At 37.7% G+C, this 25,795-nt stretch overlaps 1 long non-coding RNA gene across 1 annotated transcript; it reads left to right on the top strand.

Moving 5' to 3' along the window:
- The first annotated feature begins 1,435 nt into the window (after nt 1-1,435).
- On the top strand, nt 1,436-18,234 carry LOC106019507 (uncharacterized). The gene is made up of 2 exons (XR_001194375.5): nt 1,436-1,546; nt 17,662-18,234. It is a non-coding gene; the product is annotated as an uncharacterized lncRNA (long non-coding RNA).
- Nucleotides 18,235-25,795: the final 7,561 nt, after the last annotated feature.

The raw sequence follows: 25,795 nt of genomic DNA, 5'->3' as shown, positions 1-25,795 counted from the left end.
ACAATTTTACAAAAATGGCATATGGCCTGCTCAGAGCTGCAGTTGTATTGCTTTGGTCTACAAGAAGATTAATGATTTAGCAGTTCTTATTTTTTGGTTTCACAGAACAGTAACTTTTGAGTTGATTACTACTATTTTTTTCCTTAAGCCCTATGAAAGGAGGGTTTGGGCTGGTCAGGTGAAGTCTAATATGACTAGTGTTTGTTAATTCTCAATAACTAGCAGAGACTGGTTCTTTCTGGTAATGGTTTAAAGGGCTTAATCAGAAGTTCTGTTCCAAATTTAGAGTAGGGAGACTCTTGCTCTCCATCAACAGAGTTTGGAAGCCTTAAGTTTCAGGGATTCATGCAAATTGTTGCTTGGGGTACTAACTTTGACATCAAGCACAGAAGAGTATTGGTTCAATTGTGAGAATGACAGTAATACTGTGAATGGGGGCAAAAATTGACTTTTAAGGCTCTGATAATGTTGGAAGTTGGCTGGGGTGTGTGTGGGGACTGAATTTGGATCAAACGGGAACTTTCCTCAAAAGTTTGAGCTAATTAGACTGGAAGACAAACTACAGTGTGAAGATGAGCATGATGTTTAATTTAGCATGAGGTTTGAGGACTGTTTTGGTGCCAGATATTGCTTAGTGTGTATTTTATATATAACGTTATATGTAAGAATTATATTTATATTTTAAGAACTTAAGATTAGGGAAATATGATGCTTTCAACATGCTAGAATGTTCTTTTTAAAGTCTTTTTGTAGGTTGAAGACTCAAAGTAGTTGACAAGTTTGCAGGACACTTTATAGGCCATTAAAGATGCATGTTTTGCTGAAAGTTTGGGTAAATTTTTACATTGTCTAACTTGTTATTAGGTCTGTTAGTTCATAATCTTCAATGTGTAGTGTCATGAAAGTGTAGATATATTTCTATACTGTAAAGGGAAGGTGTATTCTACTGACATCAACTTACTTTGTGTACATTGCAATAAAATGTATCAAATGAGCCAATTCTATTCAGCATGTATGGTTTATAGGACATGGTTAAGGAGTGGCTACTTCAAGAAGAATTATGTCTACAGGTTTAAAATAACAAAAATAGAAAGCTTGAAAGGCTGGCTACTGTCTCGGAAAAATGCACTCTGAAATGAGCAGAAATTGCCAAGATAGGGCTATGTCATAGTCTATTTGAGTGCCTTGAGAGTTTCAGCCTGACCCACCCCCACCCTGTGGTGTTGCAGGTGTGGTTCCTGCTTGGAGAGGTTATAATGAATTAGTGGGCTCACTTATGAGTAGGTTTTTATCTCGAAAGGAGCACCTGTGGGGACAGGTGTCTGAGCTTTGGTTTGTGTGGTTCAGAGAACCCGATGTGCAGGCATGTGGTGGGCAGGTGGTTTGAGCCTGGGTGTCTTTGCTTTCCTCTGATTTTTTTTTGTGTTCTTTTGTTGAAGTCACCACAGAATGAGGGAAATTGTTGAACCATCATGGTGTTGAAGATGCAGCTTTGTATGAGGCCTAATATCGACTATACTGACTGGAGCAAGCCCAAGCTGGAGGGGTAGGTTTGTTAACATGTTTTTCTGTCCTGGTCTGTCTGGTCCTTGCCTTTAGGGACCTGTCTGACTCATACTGTTTCTTCTCATGTGTATGCTCACATTTCTTTTCCTGTGAAATGGTGATTGTAGGAGCAGTGTGAAGTGGGGTTTCATTGAGAAGTACTCCAAGGTTGTACACTAGGCTGTGGTCAGAAGGAAAGGAATGGTGGGCCTACAGATTCCCATAGGTGTGAAAATCTGTTACTCGATATGTAGCAAATCTTTTCTGGATTCAGAGTTAGTGGGACTATTTTGTATATAATATTTGAATAAAGGCATGGGTAAAATATGCTGTTTTTATCATTCAAGTATTGCTTCAGTATTAAATGACAGAAAACCTAACTAGAGCATAATAGGGGTTAAACATTTTTTAACATGATAAAAAGTTGTGTTGGATGTTTCTACTTGCTTCTCCTCTGTTGAGCAAGTCACTGTTCTGATTACTTGTTTAACTGTAGCTTTTTAAGTCTAAAATGGACTATATAACACAGACTATCTGACCCCTGAAGTAGTTTCAATTTCCTCTTGAAAATAAATTTCTCCTGTTCTATTCCATTGTCTTAACCATAATAGCACTTGTTCTCAGATCATAGTTCTTGTAGCTAGTCACATGGTCAAGTGAGTCTCTTCTGTCCTTGAAATTAAAATGTCAGCATACTCCAAGCTCTCTTCCACTTGTATTACAAATGGTAGTTTGTTTCTTGAATCTGTCCTTTCTGTTTAGAAATATTTTTTAATGTGGTTTTATATCGTGGGATTGCACCTCCTTGAAAATTTTTATCAGAGTTGAGGAATATCCTGAAATTTCTCCAGGCATGTAGCTTACAGAATTGTACATAACTAGGGTCCAGCAACCATGTGTTTGGTAATAGGAAAAAAACTAACAAGTTTTGAATTAGTATAATTCTATTCGCATGTATAATACATGCAGTTCTATTCACATAATTCATATTATGATTGTACTTGCTTGATGAGAATGGGACTTCTTGTAAGGATTTTGCAAGTTTTATGGGCTTCTTGTGAATATTGGAACTCGCCAAAAGTAAATGTATCAAACTTATTTGAAGTAACTTAAATATCATAAACATGGCTTTCCCTTAAATATTTTTGAAGTCATGCGGGAATCTTTGTGTTATTCCTTGTAAATCTTAGTCTTAAGAGAATTGAATCATTAAACAGTGAGCTTCACACTGCACTGCAGAAGTTAATGGGAGGTTTGTAGTTTATAGCAATGGGTTTGCAGGATCAGTAGTCACTCAAGTACTTTTAAATAAGGTCCTAATTACAAATAGAAACATATTGACTACATTTAGAAATGTTCATCTATGCTTGAGTAGAGCATTGGTGCTTATTCATTTTGTTTGATAACCATCCTCCCACCCTGTTGTTGTCTTACATTAGTGCAATAACAGCATTGCAGAGAAGGCTGGCATGTCAGGCCAGTGAAGTATGTTAGGGAGTCTCTATCTTTAATAATGAAATTAAGGACAATTTTTATTAAAGGAACAACTGTTAAAACACACTTTCTTGGGTGATGGAGAGGAAGAGACTAGCTTCGGGCATACTTTGTCATTCTCTGAAGGCTATTTGTCAGTGTAATACTGTCTGCCTTCTAGGAGCAGTGAAGATGATCTTTCAAAAAGATTGCAGTCTAATACCTTAAACCAGCACTGGATTTCAAGGAGCAAAAGACTGCAGGCTTTTGTATTAATTTGGTATGTGTTTGTGTAGATATCTGTATAGGTCAGACTTTCCATGCTGATTACAGCATAAGAAGAAATTAGTGCTTTTAAATGTGGTAGTGCTTTTACATGTGACAGTTCTTTAACACCTCAGTAGCATTGTCACTTCCTCCTACACAGTCCTTTCCAGTAGGCAGAAGGTTGATGATCTGTTTTTGCAGTCCTCCCTGAAAGTGAGATTGTTCAAAACCAACTGGATACAAATTTCACACCATGAGAAGACAGAGGACCTCTAATGATACATAGTTATACAGCAGTGGTGTTCTTTGGAGTGGTGGAACTGTATGAAGGACCTACCTGTTGCAGGTTATTGCATGAAAGTTCTGTGGTGTCTCATACCACTTTGGTCAGTTTTGCCAGGCAGCTGACATTGCCTATGTAATCATTCTGAGGACTAACAAAAGTTACATTGTGCATCTAAACTGGAAGTCCATTACGTGACTTCCTGTGAAGGACTTGCAGTAGAATTGGCTGGCTTCTTCATTTTGTTTCTTAGCACAGCATAGGTCCAGAGAATGTTAGTTGAATCTGCAGTTTATTTCCTGTTACAAGAGGTAAGAGCTGTGACTACAGTGAGAAAAGGACAAAGTAAAACAGGTTAGGCAAAGTTATTAAGAATTAAAATTGGCTGATGTTCTAGTGGGAGATATTTGGGTCTTTACCAGGGACTTCAGTATTTTCTGGACTTGTAGGAGGATTTAAAGATATACAGACTGGGGGGAAAAATATCATATGCCACTGTTATATTTGACTCAGATAATTGTGGAGAAATTTTAACCAAAACACATCAGTCAGTGGAAGATGTTCCTGACATTGTAATTCTCTAACTATTCAATAACATTTATTCATGCAAGTTCTACTCACCTGAAACATCTTGCAGTGAATTTAGGTAACAGAGCTGAGATTTTAAAGAAATGAGTTAATTTGACATTTAAAGTGCTGTTTCTGTTATGATTAAAGTTTGTGGTGATAACACTGACACTAGTGATTTCATGGGTATTTTTTGAGTAATGCTGTTAACACATGTTGACTGAATACTTGAATAATGAATAATTACTTGAAAGTACTTGAATAATATTTGAATTGAGATAGTGTACACGCATTTGTAGCTTATCCCACATATTGGTAACTTGGGCTTTGGAAGGAAAAATCTTTTTGCCAAGAAATGAGGAATATTGTCAGTTTCCCTGTATAATCTTGGAAAACTGCATTCAATCTGTTATAACGCTGTTAACCTATTCATGCTTAATATGAACTTGTGTAAAATACTAGTTTTACATCTGGTATTCCAGGTAGATTCCAAGACTTGTCTTAGGTTTCACTAAACCTTCTGACCTGCTGCTCCCTAATCATTAGGTTTATCCAAGAACATCCTTGGTACTGCTGTTTTTTTTATGTGACCCCCGCATCTGCAAATTTGCACACTGTATAAATAGCCACAGTCATGCAGAAGTGGAGATATTCTTTGCTCTCTTCCCCTAGGCAAATCAGACACTGAGGTTCTCAACATGATTTTTATTTGCCCATAGTAAGAATTCATTATGAAATCCTGCCAGCAGGATTTCAATTTCAGCATGGCAAAGTGTTGAAAACCAAGGAATTGTCTTCCAGTGACACCTGCTTTCCCCTTCACACTTTAATTTCTGGAAAAGTAAAAATAAAAAAACACTATATTCTTCCCTTCCCGTTTTTGACCTTCGATGTTCTGTGTAAAAGAGTAATCAAGAGTAGGCTCAGCAGTAAACAAAACAGTAGGGCTCTTCTGGTGGGATGTGCTTAGCAGTTGCTTACCATAGGAGCTTCTGAGGAAAGCCTCTTTATCTGCAATAATTCATTTAGTTTTCTGGTCCTTATAATGCAGCTCTTAAGTAAAATGGCATGTATTTCATAAGATCTTTTTTGATCTGAGACTTAAAGCATCTGGCTTAGTTCTTATAGCTTTATTCTTTCAGCTGTATGTAGACAGTGTTATTCTTGGGCTGAACATGTTATCCTCTGCACGAGTTTTATAGAGGGTCTCTACAGACATCTAATCATATTCATATCCGTTTTTCTTGAATTTTACTGGATTATTCACTTCATTGAACTACGGCAATTTTAAGTCTCATGAATTTATTTTACAGGACATAAAAATCTAGCCCTTTTAATATCTCTAATATATGTTGTAACTTTGTTTCACTGAATTGGTATAGCACTCTAGCTGGCTGCCACTTACACAGTGGGGCTCAGTAGGTTTTCCAGTGTTTTGTATGTTGTGTGCATAGCTATTTGGTATCAGTGTGAAACTTAATGAGTTTGAAGCAGACAAATACTTTCAAAATGGTTTTGTTTTTTTCTCCCTTTGACATGCTGAGATTTTCCTTTTTTTGATATTTTTTGTTCATAAACTACCTGTTTTTCGTACGTCTTCATAGGTAATCTGTTTTAATGAAATGTATTGTAGAATAATGCATGAGTTCTGTACTGAATTCCGTATGCTGTACCAACATCTGTTTTCATTGTTTATGCATTTATATATAGGATAGAAGCAGCAGCTGTGCACTTAAATAGGGGGTAGGCAAGGAAAACAACTGAGATGGTTGGATAAGTATGTAGGGAGTGGGTGGTTAGGACAGGAAGGGTAAGAAGACAGCAGAGTAGGTCATGGCTCACTTGCCTTGACCCATCAGCTGTTGGCTTGTCCTTCCAAACTCAAGCAGAGTTATCAACAGGGTTAGGTAAAAATGGCTAATTAGTCTGTAACACCATCAGAGTGAAATTGTTCTCTGTAGCATCCTTTAAAACCTACCTGTGATAGCCTGAAACATGAAGTGATTTTACAGTGTAATTGTAAAATTAAAATTAGTGTTACTGATAGAACATCTCAGTAAGGAAGTTCGTATCAAATTTCTCTTCTGTAGTATTCATTGCTTTCCTTTTATTCCTTGTGTGTCACAAGAGGTAGATCTTAAAAGAAGATCTTAGAACTTAGAAATTAAATCTACCAGGTATTCATGGGTACTCATGCTCGCTCTTCATCTTTAATAAACAAAGATGTTTAATCTTTCCTGTAAATCAGCTTCTCAGCCTTACCACTCATGTTACTCCTCACAGCAGCTCAAGCAGAATTGGAAGAAGCCAGCAAAGAGATTTCATTCTCTTTGCATACTTTGCACTTTTAATGCACAACAAGTACATTGTTTGAAATAATTAACAGCTTGTTTTGATAACACTTTGCGATGTTTGTGTTGCTAACAACTTTTACCTTCTATAGGTGTTTTGGTGTATTTGTCACTAATCTCCAGATTTTTCAACAAGTGCAAAGAATAAAGCACTAAAAGAGGAGCAGAGCAAGTCTTTGAGCTAACTAGTGTTTTTGGCTTGGACAGACCAAAATCTGTAGTGAGCAGGGGATGCTTACCTGGTTGAGGAAGAGGTATGTAAAGTGAATCATCATTGTAATAAAACACATGTCTATCTGCAGATCTTACTTTCAGAAATGTTGAATTCCCCTTCATCAATTTCAGAAGTCATGTGCATATTAGCAAAGCTTGCATACCACTAAGAAAATATAAAATACTCAAAAGTCAATGCTCTGTAGTGCAGAGTGCTGCTACAGCATTAGTTGTATCACAGTATAATTTGGTTTGGAAATAACTTTTTTTTTTAACATATGTCAAAAGAGTTAATGGAACTGAGGCTGTGTTTTTGCCTGGTACTGAAGCCTTATGTGTACCATATACAGAAATTTAATGAGAAAGTACTTTCTAGAGAACCGCTTCATAGCTACAAGAATTGTGTATAGAGGTATGCCAATTTCAGTTAGTATCTAGGCCATATCAAATTGACACAGTGCCTTTGGGAGTTTTTTCCCATGTAGTATGCAGTTTTTTCGAAGCTGTACATTGCTGACTCTGAAAGATGCAGTTTTCAACTGTCTTCAATCATATAAGCAGAAGGACTTGGGCATGACCTTTGAGAGTGATTGCCTTTCTCTTGACATCTTACAAGTGGGACTGTTGAAGATAGATTTCCTTCAATAAAAAAAAAAAAACCAGATGACGGGATTCTCAGCTTCAGAATTCTGTGCTCGCCTCCCTTGGCATAAAAACTGTGACCTTTCAGACACTTCTAAAAAGCGGAGGATGTTTTTGTTTATTCAGATAGCAAATCCTAAGCTCGCACATTTATTCCACAGCAGGAGTATGTGTGGAAGTGATTTTTTAAGTGCTATTTCAAATCATTCTTATGAATGCAATGTTAAAGTTCTCGGTTCTGGTTCTTGGCTTCACTACAGCTTCCAGCTACAATTATAAAGAGATTCCTTGCTGGCTGAACTATGCTGAACTATGATCAATGCAAGTGGTAGCTGTGAAGTTGTAGCACTGAATCTCTGGCAAATCTTTGTGCAAATTATGCAGAGTGCAGAGTGATGGAAGTGAAATCTGTATACTGAACAGCCTGTTGCTGTGTTTGGCAAGTCTTGCCTCCAGGGGAGCGCTTGAGATCTTGGGTATTCATGTGTTGATTTTTTGATGCAGAGAAGGCATCCTTTGCAGACTTAAACCTGAGTAGTTCAAGTATGTTCAAAGTTACAAACAACTGAAAAAATCTTACAGTGAAGGGAAAGGAAGATCTTAAATATGGTCTTTTAAGTATGCTCCTTGCATGCAAACAAACTGGAAGCAACAATCAGGGATGCTGTTACCTTGGAAGCTGGCAGAGCTTTACCGGAAGCTCTGGTTTTGGCTACATAAATGTACATTACTGAGACCTTTCTTTTACAAGGTACTCTCACAAATGCTTATAAGAAATGCTGATTACAAGATGAGATGTAAAGGGTTCTTGCAGACTTCAGTGGTGTATAGGCATGGTTTGAATCTGAGGTTTGTTTAGTTATTTAAATAAAAACAACGAACAGAAATAACTTACTCCATAAATATCCAAGGAGGTCAGGTAATCTGCTTAATATATTTGCTGAGTTTGAAACTTACCAACTGTTAGCAGTACAATAATGCCTAAATACTACATCAAATTTTCTTGTAAGACACTGAGCATCTGTAGGAAAAACTTGACTTCAGTAGCATGTGGTGAAAATGAGTAGGAGTTTATCTGGCTGTCTAAATGTGGAAAAACATGCTGGCCAGCTCATTTTTCTTGATTTAGCCTTAGTATTAAAAGAAATTTGTTTTGCATTATGAAGTTTGCTGATTAAAAAAAAGCCTGGATGGCATGATGTTAAATAAAGCTGAGTACTAAAGCATGTGTGTGAAGAGGCCACTCAGTTTGTGCTGATCTGTTGTGTGAGGAGGAAGAAAAATATTTGCTTTTCAATTCCTCTTCCTTACCTGCATGACCCAAACCTGTATGACAATAGCCTCTCACTTAAGTGGTAGAGTTTTTAGAAGGACAGTTCTGTCATTAGTTATCAGATTTCCTATCTCCTTTATGTTTTAAAACTGGTTGTTGTCTGGAAGCTTAATTTCATAGGTGAAGTGATCAACTCTACAGAGATTGGGGGTGGGAAGGGAATCAGCTAATATAGCATTTGCTCTGACAATTTATGGGGAGGGAAAAAATGTGTGCTTTCATTGTACATTTGAGTAGTTGGTTGCTAATTCAGCTTGAAAGGGGACAAATATGACCAAATTCGTAACCTGACTAGAAATTTATATGACTACTGGAAGACTTACTTTAGAGAAAGAACTATTGATGCCTGTAAAATAAAATTTGTAAAAGATTCAAGGAAGAAAAGCTTGATTTTTCTTGCCTTTAAAGTAGGAATACCAGGTGCTTTTTCTGTTTTCATCAGTAATAATTTTCTCCAAGTTGGGAATAAAAATCCAGGCAAGCAAAAATGGCTTGTATGGAGCTAAGCTTGATTTCATTTATGCCACTTATTCTGAGATACCTATAGAAACCAGAAGCTAATCTAGATATATCAGAATACAAAATAAAAATCAGACTTGCGTTCTTGTCCAGTTACAGGCTGCTCATGTAGCTTTTTTCAGGCTTCTATGTGCAGTAGTTCTGTGCATTGGTACACTCACATTGGTGTATGAGTTTATGTTGTCCCATGTCTGTAGCAAGAGCTACATTTTTCTTAATTTGGATAAAAAAAAATCACAAAAGTTTTTGATTGTTTTGCTAGAAAATTACATCCTTGAGTAGCAGGCTTTTTAATGTAAATTTGTTTCACTTACCCTGTTCTTTAAAAATAACCTGAAATAATTCTGCATACAAGTTGGCTGCCCATGAAGTTTATTGCTTTTTTAATGAAAGGTGTTTTATCTTCACCAGAAATACATGCACACCCTGCCCCCCACCCCCCCCCCAAAAAAAAACCACACCAAACAACACTGCTTCATTAGTCATCTTTGTGTGCCTCTTCTTTGATCTTTGTATCAATGGTGTGATATTGGTCCTTTCTGATAATATCCAGAGATATGCTTGTGATTTAAATGGTATTTTCAAAATAGTACATGGCATCAAGGTTGCTGTAGTCTGAGACTTGCCCTGCCCCTACTCTGAACAAGGTACTAAATTACAATTTTTGTCCAACAGGAAAAATTTATGCTATAGGAGGAGGCCTCCACACAAATGAAGATGACAAATTCTTTCAAGCATCCTATATATATGCTTCTTCATTTTATGTAGTGTTTTATAGTTTATCTGGAAGCTGAAGAAGTAAAAAGCAAAAAAAAAAAGTGAACTTTACAAGATGTCTGTAAAACAGAGGATTTGAAGATTCAGAGACCTCCATGTGTTTTGTTTAAAAATCTATCTGTAGCCCCTATGTTCCTTAAGTTTCAATGTGGGGAAAAAATGTGGGAATAGTATTTATCCTACGCCTCAATTCTCAGTAGCCACAGATAGCCCCATTGCTCTATAAGCTTTTTCCCCCAAGTGATAAAGGCTTATGTTAATTGCCACTCAGTAGAAAAAAATATTGAAGTATCACCTTAAAATATCACCATTCTAGTAATTTTTCTCTTTGTTCTTTGGAGTTTATCCCAAAGAAAGAGTAAGCTGAACCTCATACTCTAGTATTCACTTAAATGAGAAGGTGAGCAAAAAGCCCAGAAAACTTGTTTTTGTCTGGTGTAGCGTTTGCATTTATCTGGAAAGTCCACTTAGGTCTGGAAACAGATGCTGAAGCTTTTCAAGTCATGACAGCTGACTTTCATGTGAGCTGGAGTTAATTCAATATACCATAACTTTTGTGATCTTTAATTGTTCTGGTACTTAAATGTTCTTCAGTGGGATAAATTTTCCCTCCTCATTGCTCCTCTTTATTCCCCTCATTGCTCCCCTTCATTCCCCTTATTGTTCCCCCCACCTACAAAATTGGTAGTGTTTAGAAAACTGCATGTACCATGTGTTACCTAGGTTAGTTTTGAAACCTGCTCGCTCTGCTGTAGGATGGGATGGGAGTCTAAGGAAATATTCTGTATAATACAGTGGAGAAAAATAGATTTTGTTGTGACCTTTAGGTTGAGCTTTTCTGTTCTGAACCATATTATTTTGTTAAATACAAGGGAACTGGAGCCAGCCTGTGACCTTTTGTTATCATGCAGTTTTGAGAAATGGCAAAAGTCATTCTGATGCTCAGAAGCTCTATTATAGAGAGATTTGTTCTTTAAAGGAGGGAAAAAAAAAAAAAAACAACCTTGAAAATCAGAATTGTAAACCTATACCAGAACAATACAAGTTTTCAATGTTAGCATCAATTAAAGCCTTTTCTACAGAGACAGTAATGTCTGAAGCTAGCTGCAACCCACTTTGTCCTCAGCCACTTTTGATCCCAGAGATGCTCAATACCGGCTATAGATTTTTCACCTCATAAATCCTTTCAAGTGAAGTAGTAGCAGAGAACTGATGAAATGGTATATCCTTACTGTTCTGTGAATTTGCATTTGTGACTCTGTAACTTTGCTATCATAGATGGTTTGCTTTTAACTGGTGTCCCGTTGGTAGCTTGCTAATGGGGAGAGAGTGATTGTGCAGAAGTAGGCTTTATTTTAATTATTGATGTTGCAATGTAGTACTCTTCCTTAATCCCTCTTCCCACTCTGTGCTGAGGTTCATTGGATCCTGATGCTGAAGGATTTCTTTCTCTGGTCTTTGCAGTGCAGGGTTGCCACTGAATGATGCTGACAACCTTCCTTGGCATGCCAGACCCTACAAATTCAGCACCTGCTCAAGATTGCTCTTCCTCAGGAATGAAGTATTTGGGAGTTTGCCTGCAATTCTGTAGTGCTTTGCAAAGCTCTTCACAGTCGCTGTGTTGGGATAGATTCAGGCCACTAGAAAATACTTGGTCTTGAAGCTACCTGTGACTCTGGATAAAATCAAAAATATTCCTTTTGTTTCATCCAGCAGGCTGTTAAACCAAGCTCCTTCCAGGTTGTCTCCCATGTTTCTCCAAAGCTGAGGTACCACCCCCCTAAACAAGCTTGGTCCTTAGGTGTGTCTTTCTAAAATTAATGCTGAAGATTCTTCAGATAAGTATTCCCATCCTCAACTTTACCAGAGAAGATTGCATCCTTTGTGCTTCTGACATTCTTCAGTTATCGTGGATCTAGTTAAGAGAGTCTCTCTTCAAGCCCGTTTCTTTGTCGTGCATCATAATGAAGTGATAAGTGACACTTTGGGAATGCTTGGGCACATGCAACACAAATAATACTGGATTTCTAAAGCTGTATCCTGAAAATGCCCGAGTGATTATGGAGCTGGGCAGCCTCATAGCAGCTGTATGAGGGGAATGAGAGCAGTATGGTGGTGCTGAGCTGCCCATTGGTGTCAAACCACCATGACTGTGAAGCACTGCTCCTTATTAGTTTTTATTTAGACAACTGACTGGTAGCAATGTGTTGCTCTTAGACTGATACAGGTCCAGCCAGGCCTCAATGTGTCAGAGCTTTTGGTTCATCAGTTAGCAGAGCTGCTTCAGTCTGTATGCATTTACCAGTTCATTCAGATGAAACACTATTTTATGACAGCATGAGGTACTTGCCTACTGATCTCCTTGAATACAGCTGATCTCCAATATGGAGAGGAGGTCTAATTTCTCTTATGTGCCATTGTCAACTCTGAACGTGACACTAAAAAGTGGTATGAAATCTCTAGTCCTGAAATGTGGAAGAACAGAAATCTATTTTCACTCATCGTTTTCTGTTTGCTTGCTTATCTTTGCCGTGTTGGGGGGGGAGTGGGAGGAGCATCTTTACATTGTCACTTGCATTGAACTGTAAGATGTAACATAGAAAGGCTTAAGTGACACTCTGAATGGTGAAGGTCTCTTGGACTAAATGGTCTCTTGTCTAGAATTAACAATTTTGGTGCTTTTTTTTGGTGAGACCACTGGAGGTACAACTTAATCCTATTGCAATACATGGAGACATTAAAAAAAAAAAAATCTGGTGACAGAAGAATGCTTGGTATGATAATACTATAGCAATTTGTTTTTTATAGCTGAATTATAAATCCAAGAACTGCAGCTCATAATTCACGTAATTAATAAGGTATAGTTTGGTTTTTGTTTTAATTTTGCTTAGCATCTAATAGCAAATCTGGATTGTCTATTTAATTGCTGTGAAACCAGTGAGGCAAATGCAAGTCCTTTATTCACTGAAGGGTAGTTAAAGTACTGAGAAAATGTAGACAATAGAAGTTCCACTGCACTTCAGAACAGGTCTTGTTTTTGGAATGTTTTTAGGAGCAATGTATCATACCTTAGATTTTTAGTCCTGTTTGAGAAACTTGGATAACTTCTTTCACTCACGAGGATTAGGTGGATGTGACCAGAACACTAAAAATATTGGGTAAACATTAGGTGATTGCTTCTTAGTTTTGCAGAATCATTGAATGGCTTAGGTTGGAAGGGACCTTAATGATGATCCAGTTCCAACCCCCCTGCCATGGGCAAGGACACCTCCCTCTAGACCAGATTGCTTAAAGCCCCATACAACCTGGCCTTGAACACCTCCAGGGATTCACATTCACAGATTCTCAAGTTTTTGCTGGTCAATCTATTTCTCTGTAAATCTAACTTGTCTCTAGTTTGGATATGCAGTCTCTGTATAGGCTGCTGCATTTATCCGAGTGTCTACTGATGGTAGTGAAATCTATAACATGAAAAGATAAATAAAAGGTGAGAAATCCACCTGTTTGCTTATCTGAATTGCTTGCTTGATTCAGGTGGTAGATTTGGAAGTCGTGGACATGTTTCACATACTTTTCCTTGAAGGGTCAATCATGTTACAGCTTCTCTATCTAGCATTGTGATTTAGGGACACACCTATATTTTTAGATGGGAGAAGATTATTAGTTTTTTATTATATTATTAGCATAATAGTTACTCTACTCAAGAATATTATTTTTTTTTTGTATTTTTATTTCTAGAGCCAATAACTACTGGGACTGAAAGGGTTTGACCATTTTATCAGAGCAGGCAGTTAATCAGTCATGGACTACAGGGGCTTCTTTTGCTCTTTGTTTGCACCTGTGCCATTTCTTGTTGTTTGGGTTGTTTCAGCACATTACATCATCCTGTCCAGAGCTCATGCAGAAATGTTAGCAATTCATCTTAGCATTTTCCTGATGTCAGCTGAGGTTGCGAATGAAACTAACATCATTTTTCAAAATGCCACTTCAGGTGGCAAAGAACTGTATCCTGTAGTCCTTATTCAGACAAAAAAAACACATTTGTTTGCCAATTTAATGATACAGAATCAGACTCAACTGTCCATAAAATTATGTTTCCAGAGACTACAACTAATTTTAGTTTACTATTTTCTGCCAATATTAAAAACAAATTGCATTGCCTTGTAGATCTTTTTTGTATGCTTATAAGTATCTAAATGGTAATATGAGATGTGAAATTGTTGAGGTGCAGATTTTAATTACACAATTGACTTCAGGAATAACAATTCTGATTTATATTTGTGGTAATGAATCCAGACTTGTCTACTTTTTTCTGTTTATTCAGGTTTGTATGGGATTTTTCAACCTGCAGTCTAACATAATCAGAACTCTGACTACATTGATCAGATTCAACCAAATTTGACAGCAGGGTGAGGAGCTAGAAGATGATTGCCTTCAAAATTCACGAAAGAAGGTAGCTAAGTAGAGAAAACATTTTATGTCCAAGCAAACCGATAGTTTGCAGTGCAAATTCAAACCTGTTTAACAATCTCCTTTTGAGAATTGTGATGACCTAAGATTGTTAGATACTGTGCTGTGTTAGAAGCCAGATAATATAATGTCCCATTAAGCATGCTTTTCTCTTTATGTTCTCCAATGTCTAATAAGGAGTGAACTTAAGCCTTCTTGAGATCTCCATAATTTTAAAAAGTTTGTGCTCAAAACTCTTCTGCTTCAAGTGGTGTCAGTTGATCTAATAAGGTATTACTTCTCTATACAAACTTTGTCTTGTCTTGTAATGCAGGTAAAAACATCAATTAGCTATGAGACATTTACAGAAGAAACAGGTGTCATTTGTTTCTGTTCAAATTTTTTTGTTTTATGGTCAAGACTGGCTTCCTTAGGGAGAAGAATGACTGCTTCTCTTTAAAACAAAAACAACAATGAAAAACATATCTTAGAAGAGCTATAACTGTTAGTAGCTATTAAAACTGGTATGACAAAAAGTCATACTTGTCATTAGGTACTGCAGCTTATAGCTTCCTTTATAATGAAATAAGGTATGAGAATGTAGGAAATACCCCCATGTTGATAGATAAAACCCATGTCTCTTCTGAGTTTGTTTTCCACTCGCAAGCATTAATTTAATCTTTCCTCATAGGTTGGAAAAAATGATCACCATCATTTTGTATATTAGTGTAATGGAGAGTGCAAAAAAAAAAAAGCAAATTCTAGCAGGTTGTATTTACAATATCACTTTTGTTTGGAGAAAGTGATTTTGGAAGTGATTCTCCTGGCTATTCTCACAGTTGTGGGTTAGGTTTGCACAATGGTTTTGGGGTGCACAAACCAGACAGCTTCCAGGATGGTCCCTTCTGAAAGGAGTCTTCTGAATATCTCATGGAAATCAGACTCGTGTATGACTGAATGCCTTGTTGAAATTAATTGGAACAGCCAGATCTGTAAATGTACTTGGTTGTCAAGAGACCATCACAGAGGTACTATTGCTTAGATGCTATCTTGCTCTGCTGGGTCTTGTTTCTACAGTCAGTCATGTCTGAAGGGCTGATTAAACTCCTCAGGCCTCAAAGCTATGCACCACTATAGTTGAGGCTGAAGCCTGGTCTTTCATGAAGTTGGATTATTGAACTCAGTGTATTTTGGCTGAATGCCCAACCATAGAGGAGTGTAAAGATTGTAACATTCACATTTGATGTGTGAAACTGTCATTTAATTGAGGGCCAAAAACAGCTATGTAGTATGCGAAACTGACTTCCACTGTGTTTCCTACATTCCAGGTGGACCTTAAACCCATGCAAGCCATAGGGATGTGTTTGCTTATTCTTTATTAACTTTGCTTTGTTTTAAAAATATTTAGGACACAGTATTGAGTCGGTTTTTATGGCTTAGGCAGTTGCTGGCTATGAAATTAGTCTAGCAGAATCTATATACAGTGACTGAAGGGACTAGGGGTCATGCTTTTTTGCTTACAATTCTGTAGTATCTTTGATCTTTGTGTAGTTTTTGGGACAAGCTGATGACTCATAATATTCACAGGGTATTATAATTTTCCCCTAACCTAATAGTTACAACTGAACTGAAGAGTTACAACTGAGAAACTGAAAGTGTTGTCTACTGACTCTGTAGAGTGGAATCTGTATTAATAGGTGGTTTCAACTGGCAAGTGGTGAACAGTGGGAAAACTCCTTATGACCAAAATTATCCACATATATCCAGTCTGTTGTACTGAATATAATTTTGAGAACATAATTGCTGGGCACAGTAATGCTGAATCTATGCCTAAGGTGCAAAAAGGAGGTGTTCTTACGAAGGCTTTGTGACATGTCTCTGAGAGAAGCCTTGTATCTAGGGGCAGTTTGGAAGCGCACCATTTTTTCCACTGAAAAAAATATCTATTGAAGCAGAGCAAATTTTGTTTTTGCGTTTTGGTAAAAGAACCAAAAGTCTTAATGCTTCAGGGCAGTCTAATCAATGTAGCTGTTCAGCTTGAATAAATTAGCATGAAGCAATGTCAGTCTCCTGCCCAAGACTGCATGTCTGATAACAGTTAATTGCTTAGACTGTAAGAGCCTGTAACATCAGGAAGTGTAACATTCAAGGAAGTGTATTTGGTCCAACAGTTGTAATACTGAAAAACTCAAGATCAGGACTCTGGTTCAAAAAACTCTTAAGTTACAGCTCAAAAAAAAAGGGGGGTTCTCAAAGTTTACAGTAGTGACTTAGTAAACTATGACATTACAGAAATGGTTCGTGTTGTCCTAGTATTTGAAGGTTGGAGTGGATTGCAAGAGACTTTTTCTGAGCTTTTCTAAGTAGGCAGAACTTCTTGGCTCACTTAAATGTCCAAAGGGTTCAGTGTTCTAAAAGTCCCATAGATGCCCTATGGGACATCCATAGATCTATTCCATAGATGTCCTCTTCCACTTTATGGAAAGAGGGCAGTTAGCTGTCCTTTAAATTCTACTGTCACGTATGCTATCATTTCTTTCTGTAGTGTATTTGAGGAAAGCGCTCATTTGAGGATTGTAAGTGACTGACTACAGCTTTGTATTGGTGGCATTATGTAATTGACATCTAGGATAATTTTATATCTGTTGCTGACCTTTTCCAAAGGTATTTAAAGTGTATGACTACTGGAGTAATTCCTTGATTAATGTCATGCAGATATTTAAATTGATGAATCAGGGCCTAAGGGAGATGTTTAGAAACTGATCAGCAGGTGCGTGTAAGCCTAAGTAAGTTCAGTTCAGAAGTTCAGTTTAGATTACTACTTGAAAAATAGAGGATTAGTTAAAAGAAGACACAGCTCCATGTAGAGTGCTGTTTTGCTTTGCTTGTCTGCTTCTATCCATTGTTGCCATTCTAATTCTTCAATGCTTCAGATCCTTTCAGTTCCTCAAAATAGAGACTTTGCTCCACTGACCTGAACTGTATTTAGTAGAATTTGATGCTCTATGCCAATTAAGTAGTAACAATTTATTTAAAGAAAAAAGGACACAATTGTTCATTCACACTGGCCACAGGACTGTGACTCACATATGTTGTTTCTGTAACTAGAGTTACATGTATTGCAGAATTAGATGGTCATGTCTATTGCATCTGGCAATAGTAATTAAAGTTACAGATAAAGGTTTTACTTTCTGCCTTAAGAATAGAGGCATTTTCTGATTTCCTGCTCATCTTCTCCACAGGATGAACAAATGATCTGTGCTGGCCTTATATGAATCCAAGTGCTGTGGCTCCAAGCTACTACAATTGAAGTTGCTCTTGGCTTTCTGCCAGTTTCAGGTCTTTTGAGGATTTAATTTTGTAGTGAAGAAAAGAATAGAAGACAGGGTAATGATAATCTGTCATGCTTTATGATGGCTGCTGCTTTCAGGTATGCTCAGAAAAGTTTTGGCCATTTGAATTGCAGTAGCTGTTTCCTTTGGTGCCATATAATGATGTGAACTCTTTGCCTGAAGATACTGTCTTGGGTACCTCTCTGACATGAGTTCTTACTCAAGATTCTGATTCTTCTCTTCAAAGGACCTAATAGAAACAAATCCAAGAGGCACTTCTTTGCTGTAGGATCCAACTGTCATGATCTATTGTGCAACTTTCTCAAAAGCATGGAATCTTTTAAAAGGACGGTGAATGTGTTTTAGAGCTGACATGGTTTTGGACAGCTGCAGATATAACTGCCTTCAGGATCTAGTACAAAACTTGCCTCTTCTAATGTTTTTTTTCCAAAGTCATAGTATAAAATAAAGAGAAATTCTAGATGTGCTCCTGTCTTACCTATAAGCAAGGGGATAGCAACATGTCAACAGTACTACTGTGTGGAGGTGCATAGTGAAGAACCTGGCACCATACCTGAACAGGCAAAACACAAAATGCATGGAAATCATCCAGGATATAAAGCAACCCCAGAGCTATTTCAGCACTTCCAAAAGAAAGATCTAGTGCAACCAACAACCTACATGTAAATACTACTCTGTACATACGTGGGGGTTGGCCTGTTCTCCCACGTGCCTGGTGACAGGACGAGGGGGAACGGGCTAAAGTTGCACCAGGGGAGTTTTAGGTTAGACGTTAGGAAGAACTTCTTTACTGAAAGGGTTGTTAGGCACTGGAACAGGCTGCCCAGGGAGGTGGTGGAGTCACCATCCCTGGAAGTCTTCAAAAGATGTTTAGATGTAGAGCTTAGGGATATGGTTTAGTGGGGACTGTTAGTGTTAGGTTAGAGGTTGGACTCGATGATCTTGAGGTCTCTTCCAACCTAGAAATTCTGTGATTCTGTGATAACTCAATCATTTCCCTCAGTGCTACATCCACAAGTCTCTGAAGTACCTCTGGGACTGGCAGCCCCATCACTTCCCTAAGTAGCCTGTTCTAATGCCTAACCACTCTTTCTGTGCAGAAATTATTCTGGATATCTGGTTTTCATTTTCTAAATAGCTCTGTACTGATAACACAACCTATGTTCTGGTAAAGCACCTCTAGCCTAATATTTAGAGTTGCTTGCCTTTGGTCCATGAGTTTATCTACTCTTTCAATCCATTTATTTATTATGAACAATTGAAGCTTTGCATGACACATGCTCCAGAAGGAAGAAAATTCATTACTGGCATTAAACGGATACAGCTGTACTGCTGTCACTGAAATAACACCTGCTTATGTGGGGCAAACTTTGGTCCAATATTTTTTCCTGCATCAGTTCAATGAGATTAGGAAGCATCATTTTTTCTACATGATAATGGTAAATATTCTCAGCAATTGAAAATCAGTAATGTTTTACAAATGAACATATAAACTCAAATGTGTGTTCCTTTGGACCTTTAAATCCTGCTTTCAGCACAAAGACAGATTGTTGATGTAGTAAATTAAAGCTGTCTTACTGCAGCTATTTTGTCCACTGTTCTATCACAGTCCCATATTAATATTTTATCCCCTTTAATATTATTACATGATGCAGGCTTTATTTAAATGGATTTGACGGGCCTCTTGGTTGGCTTGACAACCAGAGGGAAAAATTAATGTTCTGCATTTAATCTCAGCTCTAGGCGCTAAATTATTTTGGAGGTCGAAGCTGTCATGCATATCATGCTAAATTATTGAATGTAATAACTATTAGCCTGATGTCTATTTATAGATTTTGAAAAGTTGTTTACCTCATGCATCTTCAGCTAATTTTGAAGGGAATATCTCAAATTTTTCTGATCTGGTACAGTACTACTGTATCTTTCACAGATACAGCACTGGAGGGTATTTAACCAGCAATAGAAGAGAAGATGATGGACTCAGCAATCTTCAAAGCTGTGGAAGTAAAATGCATGTCATGCTGATAAATTACATAGTACATAGCATGCATGTCATACAGTCTTAACTACTTCAACTCAAACCTATTTAACTTTAAAAGTTTATAAAAGAATTACTTTCTTGTTTCCAGTATTGTTGAAGAGATGCAGATCCAAAAGGGGAATTGAACCACTAAGCATGGAACTTAGAAACAGATTTAAAGCTCAAGGACAGTGGCTTGTTACCTTAAGAATACAGCATGCTGTAGGAAGAATGTAATGCGGAATAGGCTGAACTATAAGATGTTACTAGCAGTTAAAGGAACAGTACAATAGCAACTGTCACATTAGAATCTGAGATAATACATTCACACTGCTACAGGTACACGTTTTCCTAGCTTTGCGTCTCCACTGCTGTCTTAATCTGCCTTGCTAAATAAAGTGGAGAAGTGTGATAACATATGCAATAAAGAACACTGTTAGGCTTTCATGTCTGCTGGTAGTGTAAGGACTCTGATGAAAACCACTCTCTGGAAGTGGTCGCATGTGTCACATGTTCTGGTACAAGCATGAATTTAACTATCTCCTTGTTTTTACTTTCATAGTAACAAAGATCAAAGAATACTTTGTTTTAGTTATGGCCTCTATATGATGCTTTCTGAAATCAGATTTCAGTAACTGTTTCTGTAAAAACAGTTTCCCTTAAAACACTCAGTTGTGACTGGATTGTGAGGAAGCACTTCTGGTGATTTTTACCATGCTAGGCAGCTAAACACCACAACTATTCTCTCACTCCCCCTCCTTAGATGAGGAAGGGAAGAAGTAAAGTAAAGAACAACTCATGGGCTGAGATAAGGATAATTTAATTAAAGGGAAAAAGGTTATTAAGGAAAGGTTATTAAGACCTAAACAGCTTAAGGGGGAAAGGGAAAAAAGACAAAACAAAAGCTATGTGGAAATGCAGACGAAAGAAATTACTCTCTACTTCCCACAAATGAGTGATGCTTGACCACGTCCTTAAAGCAGGGCACCAATGCACATAGCCGGTGTTTGGGAGGAGGACTAATGTTTTCACAACGAGAGCCCGCTTCTCCCCTCTACTTCCTGTTTCCACCTTTTATTGCTGAGTGTGACACCACATGGTATGGAATATCCCTTTGGTTGGTTTAGGTCAGCTGCCCTGGTGACATTTCTCTTCTCACTTTTTGCCCACCCCCAGGAGGGTTAGAGAGAGTCCCGATGCTGTGCCAGCACTGCTCAATAGTAGACACAACACTGGTGTGATAACACTGCTGTTCCAGCTACAAGTGCAGAGCACAGCACTGTATGGGCTGCTGCAGGGAAAGTTAACATCCCAGGCAGACCCAGTACAGCACTGAAATTTGGAAGGCTGTTTGTCTTCCTTACAGTGAGTAGTGATGGTCCAAAAATATTTGTCCTATCAAGCAACAAATACTTATCAGGGAGGTGGGGATGACTGTACTGGCAGTATGCGAGTTGACACGTTTCTTTGTTAGATGTATAACAAGTAATCTCAAGGTATGTCTGGTAGGATCTGCTGATATATCAGAGCAGTTAATAACAACAAGCACTGATAAAACTGGAGTAATTGCAGCATTGTCTTGTCATTCTAACAAAACACAACGAAATTCATCCTTGTACAAAAGCCCACATAAAAATGACAAGTCCAGAAATATATTGTGAAGCAAGACAGGCCTGTTAGACACCAATTTGAACATGAGTCCGCAATGTGCCCTTGCCCCTAAAAAGGCTAATTGTGTTTTTCCCTGCATTAGGTGAAGTATCACCAGCAGGTCAAGAGAGGCGGTCCTTCCATTCTCCTCAGAACCTGTGAGGCTTCACCTGGAGTACTTTGTCCAGTACTGGGTCTTCCAGAAGGAGAGAGACATGGACATGCTGTGAAGAGTGCAGGGGAAGGTGACCAAGATGATCAAGGGACTGCAGCAACTCTCCTGTGAGGAGAGGCTGAAAGCTGGGCATGTTCAGCCTGGGGAAGAGGCTGGGGAAGAGGAGGCCCAGAGGGGATCCCATCAATGTCTATAAACACCTGAAGGGAGGGTATAATAAAGGTGTAGCCACGCTATTTCAAGTGGTGCTCAGTGCTAGGACAAGAGGCAGAGGGCATGAACTGGAACACAAGAGGTTCCATCTAAACATCAGGAAGCACGTATTTATTGTGTGGGTGGAACAGGCTGCCCAGAGAGGCTGTGGGGTCTCCTCCTTGATCTTCAGAAGTTGCCTGGACACTGTCCTGGGCAGCCTGCTCTGGGTGGCCCTGCTTGAGCAGGGGTTGGACCAGATGGCCTCCTGAGCTTCCTGCCAACCTCAACCATTCTGGGATTCTGAACAAAGATTTATTATTATTATTATTATTTTTTTTTTTTTAATGCAGAAATGACTTATTTAAATAATTCTGCTGCTCACTGTTTTGAGTGCAGTGGAATGATATATGGGTATTTGAATGAGGTACACTTTCCTTTCTTTCTTTTGTTGTGCACTCTAAACACCAACCCACGTTTATCTCACAGTCTAACTCTTCCACTGTTGAAAGTTCCTTATTGTAATACGGGGCCTGAAACTTCGCTGTACAAGACTATTGAATAGCTTGAATTACAAATAAGAATTGATAGATGAAGTAAGTGCCTTGGCATTAGTGCACAAATGTCAAGAGCAAAGTCACAGATAAAGCCTTATGTGGTTCAGCTCTCACTGTGTGCCCTGACCATGGTGTTTCTTGACACTAGGGAAAAGAGTTGCTTCCCTTTGCTTCTTAACGAGCCAGATTTTTTCTAAAACGTTTTCCTTCCAAATGTGTGTCCTTTGATTTCTCTCTTAGAAATAAAGAAGAGACTATTTTCTCTGATTTTTCATGAATTTTGTCTTTTCCACCTAAACTTCAAACTCAAAATCTTTAAGTGAACTGGTCTTTTTTTTTTTTTTTTTTTTTTCCCCCACCCAAGGTATTTACCGGTCTTGAACTTGAATGTCCACGTTGTAAGTTTCTTGTAGGAGGCACTCTGCCTCCTACATCAGTAAGGAAATGGAGTGTCATATACATGTATAACTGCTCAGGCTTCTAGGACCGGTGCTGATGCTTCAGTGTCTCTGTTTCTAAAGCAGGCTGTTCTCCAAAGCTTTTGCTTACTGTTTTATGTACTACTTGGTGGACTAGAGAAAATTGAACATAAATATTTGTGATTATTTTTTTTTTTTTGCAAAAAGATATCCTGAATAAGTACAGCTGGTAGAAAATACATGTAGATCCTGACAAATGATAGAAGTTTCTGTATGCTTTGATTCTTCACATTTTTATTTTTTTTTTAGTCTGAATTACCCAGAATATTTACTATTTTTTTTTTTTTTCCCCTTATGTTTGCTTTATCTGAGTCAGGTAGCTTTTTCTGCTAAAATTGCAGGGTATTTGAAAGTAAATAGAACAATACTGAGTCTAAGTTACCTGCTGGGTTGTATTACAACTAATTTTACAATATTACTTATTTGTATGTTATTATATTACTTATTCACTGTTTTCTGAACCTTCAAATTCCCGATTAAAAGTGGAAATAGAAAAGACAGTCCACAAAATTTGTGACCGAAGTAGTATTTGTAGTTTTAAAAGTGCAGGGAATACAGTTTCAAACCAAAATCATAAATAGTCCATAGACTCCCTTCTTTATCACAGCTTGCATTTTGCTGTTAATTGTGAAATGCTGATAGAAAATGTATGGCTCTATAAAAGCCTGGTTTTCTGGATACAGTATATAAGTCATAGCTTTGCACGCAATGTTTCTGTTACTTTTTCTGCTAGCAAATCAATGTGACGTGCCACTGCTAAAGTAGTTAGGGTATGTCTTCATAAGCAAATAGGTGTCTTTCAATCTTGTTTGCTCAGTTGAATTAACTTAATGTGAATAACATATCTTTAAATTGGTCAGTTATCATGGCTTTAGATTTCATAGCCAGCTCCTAAACTGAACTTTTCAGTCATATCGAGCTCATTCAGTTGAGTAAACATGACTGAAAAACACATCAATTTTTTGCTCATTTTGAGACCCAGCCCTGGAGAAATGAGTTGGAAAAAGGTCTGAGGATGTTAAATTTAACTGTTTGCTTTGAAGTCTATGGTAGCTTTGCTATGAAATTTCACAGGATCAGAAACATAGTATGGGAACATGATTTCTGAAGCTATTTCACTAATTGCAATTTGATTTTTGGCTTCATGTGGATTAAAGCTGCTAGATCCACAGTTGTGGGATTTTTACTTTTACACCTGGTAAGCCCAGTTGTCATATAGCCCATACAAGAACTGAGGTGGAAATAGTGGTAAATCTGATTCTGCTTAATAAACAACAACATACTCAAAACTGTGTACAACAACTAAGTACACAGATGTCTGTTGCCAACAGAATTTCACTGACTTTAGTATAAAGCAGTTGTAGAACTGTCAAAATCAAGGTTAGTTACTTTTTCAAGGCAGAATCCGAGTTCTGGCTGTATCTTGATTCTTTTTTTTTTTTAACTAAAATTCTGTATCTCAAGTTCTTTTTGGACTGCCAGTATTCACTGTCCATGGTGTGACTTAAATTTAGTTATTCCTTAAGGAAACCAATAAACACCTGCTGAATTTAATTGCATGTTTGTTCCTCCTCACAAGTTAAAACCCCTTGCAGTTGACAGCACTCTACTTTCCAGGAACACTGATAAGATGTCTCTTGCTGCATCTGTCTAGCAGCGTTTGAAGTCTGAGTGGATTCCTTCCGATTCTGAGCTTCTCCAGTAAAAAAAAAAAAAAAAAAAAAAGATTTTTTTTCACAACCTATTTTCAATTTGATCAATGTGTTGAAGGTCATAGCTCAATTCAGAGGAAAGTCTCTCCGGACCTTGAATTTGTATTACCATTCAACAATTGTAGTGATTTCTTTTATAGATTCTCAGGAGTAAATTCTCTTCAAGACCTGGTTTTTGTTTAGTTGGTTCAGTTTTATTTTGGTCAGGTAAGTGCAGGCTGTCAAATATATAAGCAGTTTACAAATCTGCTGCAGTATTGCACGCTGAAGCTTGTTGTATGTATGACTTGGATGCAGCGACTAAAGGCCCTTAAACTACATTAAAGGAACTTTTCCTTTTGACTTAAGTGAGAAATTCTCAGCCAAACACTCAGAACTTCATCCACTTTACCATTTAACATTGCACTCTTTTTCCTCATTGTGACTGATGCTGCAGTAAGGAGAATTAGACACCTTGTTAGACAACAGGGTGAGTTTTCTGGTTTTAGGCTTGAAGCAAATGGATAGACTGTCTGGGGAAGTTCTGGACCCTCAATCAAGGGATGTAAAAAGAGGTTAGACATGCATCTCATACATCTCAGATTAGTTCAGGCCTTCTTGATCCTGGATTAGGATAGGGTTGTGGCCTAGATATTCCCTATAAAGCCCTGCCAATGCTATTTTCTGACTTAGCTACATTATACCTAATAGTGTTCTGACTTAGCTATGTTATACCTAACAGTGCATTAGTATAGGTGATGTAATATAACAAGGAAGAGAAGTTAAATAATAGAACATGCCTAAAATAGGACAATATATTTATTTGCTTTGTACTTTAGAGGTAGAAAATCTGTGTTTTTTTAAAAAACTTTCTACTGTTGTAGGTACATAATAAGAGGTTGTACTTTGATTATAAGCTTCACCTGGACAAACAAAACAATCTGGGAGGAAGGTACTGTGGCCGCCTTTTAACACGTAAATAGCTGGTTCATAATGAGGCTTGGAGTTACTCCGTGAGCCTCAAGTGATTCTTGAATATAAACCAATGTTGTTAGTCATTGACTATTAGCAGTGTTTGCTTAGCTGTGTGTCCTTGGTAGCAGTGAAGTGCGTGGGCATCCAGGAACATATCAGAGTAATTTCACTGTTTTAGAGATATGGAACATACTATCCCTTCAAGCATTTAACTTTTAATACTTTTTTTTTTTAAAAAAAAAAAAAAGATTCTGTGCTTAGAAAGCGAGGAAGCACTGGGTTTC

This window comes from Anas platyrhynchos, chromosome 4 (genome assembly GCF_047663525.1).
Source record: "Anas platyrhynchos isolate ZD024472 breed Pekin duck chromosome 4, IASCAAS_PekinDuck_T2T, whole genome shotgun sequence".
Classification (NCBI taxonomy): Eukaryota; Metazoa; Chordata; class Aves; order Anseriformes; family Anatidae; genus Anas; species Anas platyrhynchos.
This window is presented reverse-complemented; position numbering and strand designations above follow the sequence as displayed.